The following is a 10,463-nucleotide window of genomic DNA, read 5'->3' on the forward strand; positions in this document are numbered from 1 at the left end:
GCTAAACTGAACTTAGTTCATACACCACACAGTGAGATAGCAATGATTCAAATTATACCAATTTATGAGAAGCGAGAAGTTCGAGGTCACTCATTCAGAGCTATTGATTTAACTTGTGGCATGTGCAGATTAGTACCATTAGTAACAGTGTCTCTCCAATTCACACGGGTTAACACCATTGGTTGCAACTGCATCAGCAGCCGTCAAGGGAAGCGGATGCCTATCATCCTCCAAACGAACATCGATACTCAGTATTGGCCTTCAATTTGCCAGAAAACAGCTAGAAAACATGGAAAGGTTATAGTCAATAACAAATTTATCCATTAGGTCGTGATTGTTACACATGTATGAGCTCAGTACCTTCCAAAGGACCAAAGGGAATGTTAGCATCCTCAAAGCCTAGATTGAATGCAGAGAATGGTAGTCCATGAGCTAACCAAAAAGAATACTGCAACCCAAAATCAAATAAAGCAGAGTCCAACAGCCACCAAGCATGATGACAAACTATTATTAATGGAGCAGGTAACTGAGACATGAAAGTATGAAACCACACACCCTATAACCTCCAAAGCTATGAGATATATGGATATCCTACATATGGTGATGACACATTCCGAAACAAAATCAACTGCATAGTGCACATAGTTCATATTTTCTCAAATTGCTCAATAAGCTTGAACAGTTTAACAAGCCTCATAATCTAGACACATCTAAATACCAATGGTCCACCATAGCAGACACCCCAAAATCGTTATTAGAATAGTTGATTTTTGTATCCAAAACCCAAAGATTTGTATTTTCAAAATCTCAGATGTTGTGTTTGAAGATTCTTTTTTTAAACAAATGAAGTGGTGTGCCGAGATTTGGTTGTCCATCTGTTTATCAATGTAATCACCAGATGACATCCGAAAGAAAAAGAAGGTTGCATTGATATATTTGAACTTGAAGGATAGATAACTCTAAAGATTTGATAAATAAGACTAAGACCTTCGGTAGACAATAGAAGGATAACAGTAATCGAAAAATAAAGGTAATCCCCAATCTTCTAATATATAGTAGGTTTTGGTTGGCAATATATTACCTCATGGCCTTCTTGGTATTGGTAATCAGGCTTTCGCCACTTTGCAATTGTTATACCATGGAATATGACAACAGTAAAATAAGAATCCAACAAAAGGGTCCTATCTGCTGCAATTGGAGTTACATCCAATAGAACTGGCTCTGGACCCGATTGGAATGAATAAGATATGAGTGATGGCTGGATCATCACAATTACATTTGATACGTTCTCTCTGTTTAACATCATTGTGAAATGCGCTTTCATCTGGACTTTTGTTAAAAACCTGCATGGGATGTAGAAACAATCAGTGCACCGAGAAGTGTGATTTCACATGATCTGTTGATCATAACTGCTCAATAAATGAGGCAAAATGCTTTACCTGAATAAACTGAGATCGTCTCCAATTAAACATGAACCGAAGAAATATGGACAGACGAGCGGATAAATTGAAGGATGAGGGTGTTTCTTTGTGATAGTCTCAAAATGTTGAACATAAAGTAATCAATGTTCGATCAAGCCTGAAAGAAGCATGAAGTTTCTACTATCAGCATATTAAGGCTCCAAAATGGAAATAACAACTACAGCATTCTGGCAACATTTTATTACTGCACTATATTCATCATACTGTGATACCATTTTCTCAAGTGAAATAAGTTCATCTGCCATGTATGTGCTAATGGTAAAATAATTTAATACATGTAGTCGATTACCTCAACTTCCTTCTTAAATGAGACCAAGCGTGCCATGACTGCAGCAGCTGCCTCTTGATCAAAGCCATATATTAGTTCCTACATAATGACAAAAAAAAGCAGGTCATACCTGTCGACAAATTAAGCAAAAAAAAATGATTGTGACCACCAAAGTAAAGAAAGGTAGACTAAAACCTGTCTGCACACCACCGGAACCAGCACACCACCAGAATCCACAATTAAAATTATTTGGCAGCCGGTAGCATGGGAAAGTTATCCCTTTCATGAACTCCACAATATTAGCAAGGCAAAACTGATAAATTTACCTCTGATTACATAGCTGCTCATATAACTTTCAATGTTAGCTATGGAATCATTTCAGGCTACACAACACAAAAAAATAAGAAGCATCCTTGTAGATTGGTAACAGAAAGGGGGAGAACAGTAGATGTAGGGCGAAATTGACCTTGCCACCATGCATATGCCCCACATCGAGAGAGAGGGAGGGAGATGAGCGGGTGTTGAGGAGAGAAAAAGTGGGGTGGGGAAGAGAAGCTTCCTGAAGGAGAAGCTAAAGCCGGACTTTATATTTGTCCAGACGGATTCGTATCGGAAGCAGAAGAAGCTAGAAAAATCTGTGGAAAGCGAGGAGGAGCTGCTAGAAGAAGATTCTAACCGGAGCGACTACAAGGAACAAGGAGCACACGATGGCAGATCAGATGGCGGGGGGAATTCAAGACAACGTGGCCAGGGCTTCTGTGCGAGGTATTTATGTATATTTATATATATATATATTTATATATATTATATTATATTTATTAAAAAATCAAAATATATGAGACATTGGAGATTAACCAATTATATGCTCTGTCTGGTGATGATCGTCGGACCGTCCGATGGCTCTGTTCCCGCGACTAGTCGTTGAACTAACCCTTGTCGACCGTTGGGGGCCTTAAGTAGCGTACCGTCCGATGCTTGTCATCGAACCAGTCCGGTGCCCAAAACTTCTTTCTGGAACCTCTCTGCAAGCCGTTGGACTTATCAACATTGGTTCGACACTGCACTGTTGGCTTGGTCCGATGTGGTTGCTCGTGTGAATGGTGGTGGCGTATAGTCCAACGGCCCCCTTTCCCGCTCAGTCTGACGCTCCTGCTAAACGCCTTGGCTAGGGTTTGGATCGCCTATGGTCTGACACCCTTAGGATCCGGTCCACGGTTCGACGCCCCATCTTGACTTGTTTCTTCGTGATCTTCATGTCTAGCTCGGTTGTATCTTGTGTCTTGGACTTTTGGATGTACTTGGAGGTCTTCGTTGCTTTTTCTAAAGTGTTGCTCAAGGTGTTAATCATCCGGATCATACTATTGCCTAAGTCTAAGTCCACTTTTGCACCCTTGAACTATATCCAAAGACACTAGCAAATAATGTTAGTCCAAATGGTCATGTTGATCATCAAACACCGAAATCCAAACTTAAATGGGCCATGGGTCTATTTTCCTTCCAATTATGTATGGGTAAGTCTTGTTGACTACACTCGTGTTCTCAAAGTGCTACTTGTTGAGTTTTACAGGTGAGGATGCCCATGGTTCTTCTACACACTCGTCCCCATGGCGGACTATTAGTACTAGAGGACCCTTTTATGCGAGGCATATATCAAGCTTATGGCATGTACTATAATTTGTTGTATCAAAACTATGTCGACTATGTCGGTGTGGTGAATTAAGCTTGAAACAATGTGTTGTAAAACTTAAGTACTATCTTGAAAGGTCCTAATGGCTAGAGGGAGTGAATAGCCTATTAAAAAATTCTACAACAACACTTAAGCCAAATGGTTAGACAATAAGATGGCAAAGCGAGTGTTGCGCTAGCCTACTAAAAATGCAAGCCTCCTATCCACAATTCTAGTAGTTATGATCACTAATACACACAAGAGGCTAAGTCACTACTCTCTAAGTTAGTGAGCTCTCAAAGACTAACTAAAGAGTCTCACTAACTACTAGACAAGACACAAGCTAGCTCTCAAAACTAATTACACTAAAGAGTTTAGCTACACTAGAAAAGTAAATACAAGAGAGTTAGTGAGTTATACCACCGTGACAAGAGATGATCAATCAATCACAATGAATACCAATACAATCCTCGGAGACAAGATGACACAAACAATTTTTCCTTCGAGGTTCACTTGCTTGCCGGCAAGCTAGTCCCTGTTGTGGCGATTCACTCACTTGGAGGTTCATGCGCTAATAGGCATCACATGCCTAACCCGTGATCGGGTGCCGCACAACCAACACAAGATAAGGATCACACAAGCCACGCACAATCTACTAGAGTTGCCTTTGGTGCTCCACTGGGGAAGGCACAAGAACACCTCCCAATCACCACGATCAGAGCTGGAGACAACCACCTTCCTCCGCTCGATGATCTTTGCTACACCAAGCCATCTAGGTGGCAGCAACCACCATGAGAAACAAGCAAAATCCACAGCAAAACACAATCACCAAGTGCCTCTAGATGCAATCACTCAAGCAATGCACTTGGATACTCTCAGTCTCACCAAAGTGATGATCCAATCAAGCTAAGTGAGTGAGAGAGTGTTGGCTAGGCTCACAAGAGTGTATAGGCAATGCAAATGGCCAAGAGAGTGAGCTAGAGCCGGTCATGAGGCTTAAATAGAAGCCCTCATGAAATAGAGCCATTGGGCTCTCACTGCCTACCTTCTGAGGCGACTGGACGCGCCGGTCAGTTTGACCAGACATAGACTACCACACATCCCCTGCTTCAAACGCCTGACGTTCGATCCCAACAGTCAGCCTTCCTCACGCGGTTAAGAGCGATCGGACGCACAGTCAAGGAGACCATACGCGTCGATGCAAAGACAGCCCCCGCGTGCACCCGAGCCACCAAGAGCTGACCGGACGCGCTGTTCCATTTACATGACGCCACACCACATGGTGTTAGATCACTTCTAATAAGGTTCCTTAGTGGCTTTTTAATGACCAAACGCATCAGGTCACGCATGACCGGACACAACGGTGAGTCCAATCCTCTCTGCCTCGCGTGCTAGTCCAATGTTAGCGTATGTCAGTGTTGACCGGATGTAGGCCCTGCACGTCCGGTCCACTTCTCCTCCAGTGTCCCATCAAAGACCTTAGCTGCTTCTTCATTGCGCAACACTGAGCGGATGCAGGCATAGAGTCTGGTCGCTACGAAAGCAGTGTCCGATCACTGGAAAACAGTGCCTTCCAACTTCTCCACCCTTGCTCAAATGTGCTAACCACCAAGTGTATAACCTCGTGCACGTGTGTTAGCATATTTTCACAAATATTTTCAAGGGTGTTAGCACTCACTAGAATCTAAATGCATATGCAATGAGTTAGAACATCTAGTGGCACTTTGATATCCGCATTTCACAACGAGTTTACCCCTCTTAATAGTATGGCTATTTATCCTAAATGTGATCACACTCGCTAAGTGTCTCGATCACCAAAACAAAGAGCTCATATGGATATCACCTTTGCCTTGAGCTTTTTGTTTTTCTCTTTCTTCTTTTCAAGGCTAAGCACGTGATCATCACCATGGCCATCATCACCATCTTGATTTTCATCCATTTGCTCCACCACTTGGAATGTGTTACCCTGTCTCATGACCACTTAGAGTAAAAGGGTTAGCACTTAGAGTTTCATCAATTTACCAAAATTAAACTAGAGCTTTCAATCTCTCCCTTTTTGGTAATTAATGACAACCCTTTCACAAAGATATGAATTGAAATTCAATTGAATCCATATTGCTTGCCCAAGCATATTTACCATGTGTAAAAGGATTTGGACAAGTTTCATAAACCCGAATTGGTAGCATTAGCTCCCCCTACATATGTGCTAAGAGTTTGGATTGAAGCTTGCACATATGTGTGGATTAGAAATGTGGGAGAGTAGTGTCTACCAAATGATGCTAAGATATAAGAGATGGACCTTTGAAGCGTAAGACCAATCGGAGTGCACCAAATATACCATCCTTAGCACCATGGTTAGTTAGATACCACTTGGAATCACTTGCAAAACACAAACACTAGATACATCATGAGATCAACATTATATACAAGGCTCTAGAGCCACTTGTGAAAGCAAAGAAGGCATATCTAACTACCACCTATGCATGCTAGTTTTTCACTTCATCAATCAAACCTACAACTAGCATACACCACATAAGCATGGAGTTTTAATTTAAAACTTATGCCATGCAAGCAAACATATGTGAATGCACATTCAAATGCGTCATACAAGTTCATAAGCTTGCTCCCCCTACTTGTGTGCTCAAATTTTAATTGATCCCCTTACTTTCATATTTCTCCCCCTTTGTCATCTTTTTCACTATCTTTGTGCATTACTTCTCCCCCTTTGTCATCAATGACCACAAAGGTTTAATTTTAGATAGGTTAAGATTATCCATGTCAATCAATGGGGTGAGGATCATTTTCCCAAATTTGGTCCAATCTAGAACACTTGCCTAAGATATTTAACTCGGTTTGATCCAAGGACAAGCTTCTTCACACCTTATTTCAAGGGTTATCTTGACCATATTGAGTTAAACACTTATAGCTCATTTTCTAGATCAAACACTAGGTTCAAAAGCCCACAAATATGTTATATGCTACCACTAGATCAAGTCAATCATAGAAGCAGTAGTGGTACCATACCAACATCAAATTCATTTTATTTTCATGAATGAGCCTATTAAACATGAGGAATGACTAGATGCACTAAACAAGTCCTTAGCAAAGGATGTATGCATGTCAATCAACTTTTACCTTGGATTGCTCAAAGGAGAGGCATGTCATATAAGTGGGGGGGGGGGTGCATCAACACATATTTGAGAAATACAATATGTTCAACTCATTTCTTAGCTTGCAAAACCTCTTCTCATCTAGTGGCTTGGTGAATATGTCGGCAAGTTGATCTTTGGTGCGCACACTCTCAATTGAAATGTCCCCTTTTTGTTGATGATCTCTTATGAAATGGTGATAGACATCAATGTGCTTTGTTCTTGCATGTTGAACCGGATTGTTGGTTAGCTTGATTGCACTCTCATTGTCACATAGCAATGGCACTTTCTTGAACTTGATTCCAAAGTCATTGAAGGTGGCCTTCATCCAAAGAATTTGTGCACAACAACTACTAATAGATATGTATTCAGCTTCGGTGGTTGATAATGCAACACTATTTTGTTTCTTTGATGACCAAGATACTAGTGATCTTCCCAATAGTTGACAAGTGCCTAAAGTGCTCTTCCTTTCAACCTTGCATCCCGCATAATCTAAGTCAAAATAACCAACTAACTCAAACTTTGCTCCTTTGGAACCACAAACCAACATTTTGTGTATGCTTTAAGTACCTCAATATTCTCTTTATAGCCTTCAAATAACTTTCTCTTAGTGAGGCTTAGAATCTTGCACACATGCACACACTAAACATGATATCTAGCCTTGATGCGGTCACATAGAGTAGGCTTCCAATCATAGAGCGATACAACTTCTGATCCACCATATTGCCACTTGCATCACTATCCAAATTGCCATTTGTTCCCATTGGTGAACTAATGGCTTTGCTCTCATTTATGCCAAACTTTTTGAGCATGTCTTTGATGTACTTACCTTGACTCACAAAAGTACCATTTTTCAATTGCTTGATTTGAACACCAAGGAAGTAACTCAACTCTCCAATCATGGACATCTCAAACTCATTAGCCATCTTCTTTCCAAACTCTTCACAAAAATATTGATTGGTTGATCCAAAGATAATATCATCAACATAGATTTGCAACACAAACAAGTCTTTGCCAATCTTCTTGGAGAAAAGAGTGGTGTCAACCTTGCCCATTATGAACCCTTTAGAGAGTAGGAAGTCCCTCAACCTCTCATACCATGCTCTAGGTGCTTGCTTCAAATGATACAATGCCTTCTTCAACTTATACACATGGTTGGGCTTCTTGTCATCTTCAAAACCGGGAGGTTGCTCAACATATACTTCTTTATTGATGTAGCCATTGAGAAATGCACTCTTGACATCCATTTGCTAGAGCCTGATGTTATGGGCACAAGCATAGGCTAGCAAGATCCTAATTGCTTCCAATCTTGCAACCGGGGCATATGTTTCTCCAAAGTCAAGACCCTCTACTTGAGTGTAACCTTGTGCTACCAATCTTGCTTTGTTCCTCACTACTCTCCCATCTTAGATCTTGCTTGTTTCTAAAGACCCATTTGGTACCAATCACATTGTGGTTCTTTGGTCTCTCTACTAATTCCCATACTTGATTTCTTATGAAGTTGTTTAATTCTTCATGCATAGAATTCACCTAATCAATATCCATCAAAGCTTCTTCTATCTTCCTTGGTTCTATAGATGACACAAATGAGAAATGCTCACAAAATGAGGCCAATCTTGATCTTGTTTGTATATCTCTAGAAATATCTCCAAATATAGTGTATAATGGATAATCTCTTGCTATATTGATTGGTTAGAGTATTGCAACATTGTTGCTTGTACTTGCTTGCTCATTAGATTGAGATGATGTACTAGCCACTTGATCTTCTTCATTATCATGAGAGCCACTTATACTTGCTTGATTTGTATCATCTTTCACATTTGAGTTAGAGAGCACTTGAACTTGATCATCTTCTTCATCAATCACTTGCCTAGGCCTGAATTCACCAACATCATTGTTCTTCATGGCATTTGAAAGTTGAATGCCTCTAACATCTTCCAAGTTCTTATTCTCATCTTGAGAACTGTTGATGATAGTTAACAACCACTATAAACCATCAATCTAACATGCATAAGGGCATAAATATAATCACCAACGAAGGTTTAGGGTTTAGACTAACAAATTCGACGAGTTTTGGTGAATCTGTATTTTCTACAGGGTTTATCTAAAAAACCATCAAGATGGACCTAGATGTCAGATTTAATCACGCTTATCCACTATGAAAATAACCCTAGAAGGTTCCAGAAGACTTGAGAGGATTGAAAGGATCAAGATACCCAAGAGGGGGGGGGGGTGAATTGGGCTAATTCTAAATTTCTCTGCAATAATTAAATCCTATGGTTAGCCAATTAACCCCTTGTGTCTAGAAAGTGTTACTAATTATTCTACCGCATAAAAGACTTGCAACCTAAGTTCCAATCCTACTCTAGCATGGCAATTCTATGAATGTAAAAACATAAATTAGATTGCTCAAAGTAAATAGAGAAGGAGAAACGCGACGATGTTTTGCCAAGGTATCAGAGAGTCGCCACTCCCCACTAGTCCTTGTTGGAGCACCCGCGCAAGAGTGTAGCTCCCCCTTGATTCGTGCAAGGATCAAGTGCTCTCTATGGGTTGATTCTTTGACACTCTATCATGGTGAATCACCCACAACCGCTCACAACTTGAGTTGGGTCATCCACAAACTCTCCAAATGATCACCAAGCTCCCAATCACCACCAAGCCGTCTAGGTGATGGCGATCACCAAGAGTAACAAGCATGAACTCTCACTTGACCATGACAAGCCTAATGAGAAGGGTGGATGCACACTTTGCTACTCTTGATCTCACTAATGAGGGCTCTCTTTGGGATTCTCAAATCTCAATCATCTCACTAGGACCTTGCTCTTCTTGGCACTCTCTAAGGTGTTTCCTCAGCTGTTGGAATGAGCAAAAGTACCCCACACACGAGTGGAGGTTGAATTTATAACATCGGCTGAAAAACAAACCATTATGTGCCTCTGTGGGGGTGACTGGATGCTCCGATCATGTTGACCAGACGCACCGGTCATTACACCCCAAACTCCAGTGGTTAAGTGTTGATCGGACACTAGCCAGTGTTCGGTCAGCACTGATCGGACGTGTCCGATCATGTTTTGCCCTCACTAGAACCTTACTGATGTCGACCAGACGCTAGACCCCTAGCGTCCGGTCACTTGCTGAGTAGCGTCCAGTCAGTAGCCAGAACCTGATGAGCATCCGGTTAGCATTGACTGGACATGTCCGATTAGGATTCTCCCTCTCTGGGACCTTACTGGAGTCGACCGGACGCTGGCCCTTAGCGTCCGGTCACATGACCTCTCAGCATTCGGTCACTTCCAGATGCTTTCACCTTGGTCAAATGAACTGACCGAACCCTAGGCCAGCATCCGATCACACTGGAGCCAGCATCCGGTCATTATTTGACCCTCCATTCACTTCCAACTCTCGATCATATGTGAATGAAGTTTGCTCCATTGGATCAAAGGGCTGTTATGGAGCTACCTAGTGCTAGTTTTAACAAGTGTGCACCACACCTAACTCACTAGACTCACCTAGCTCAAGCTACCCATTCATACCCCCCTTAATAGTACGGCTAAAGGAAAAATAAAGTCCTAAACTACTCTAAGTGTCTCTCCAACTCCAATCGACACTTAGAACTAGTCCATCCTTAACCCTGTCGTCCATCCTTTGAAAACCGAAACAATTTCCATCGTAGGGGCATGACAACCTTGATTGCCCATTCGATCTCCATTACCGTGACCTAACTTAATTGTTTATGCAAAACGCATGTTAGTCACAGTAATCATGTATTGTCATTAATCACCGAAACCCAACTAGGGGCCTAGATGCTTTCAATCTCTCCCTTTTTGGTGATTAATGACAATACTACCTCGAGTATGTGAAAGAGATAAGGTTTTTAACATGCTTGGTTCATATAA

The 10,463-nt window shown here is 41.3% G+C and overlaps 1 pseudogene; it reads right to left on the reverse strand.

Annotated features, from left to right (window-relative positions):
• Positions 1–248: 248 nt before the first annotated feature.
• On the reverse strand, positions 249–5,354 carry LOC136544042 (protein transport protein SEC23 F-like; annotated as a pseudogene).
• Positions 5,355–10,463: the final 5,109 nt, after the last annotated feature.

The sequence above is a fragment of the Miscanthus floridulus genome, chromosome 3, assembly GCF_019320115.1.
Source record: "Miscanthus floridulus cultivar M001 chromosome 3, ASM1932011v1, whole genome shotgun sequence".
In the NCBI taxonomy this organism is placed as follows: Eukaryota; Viridiplantae; Streptophyta; class Magnoliopsida; order Poales; family Poaceae; genus Miscanthus; species Miscanthus floridulus.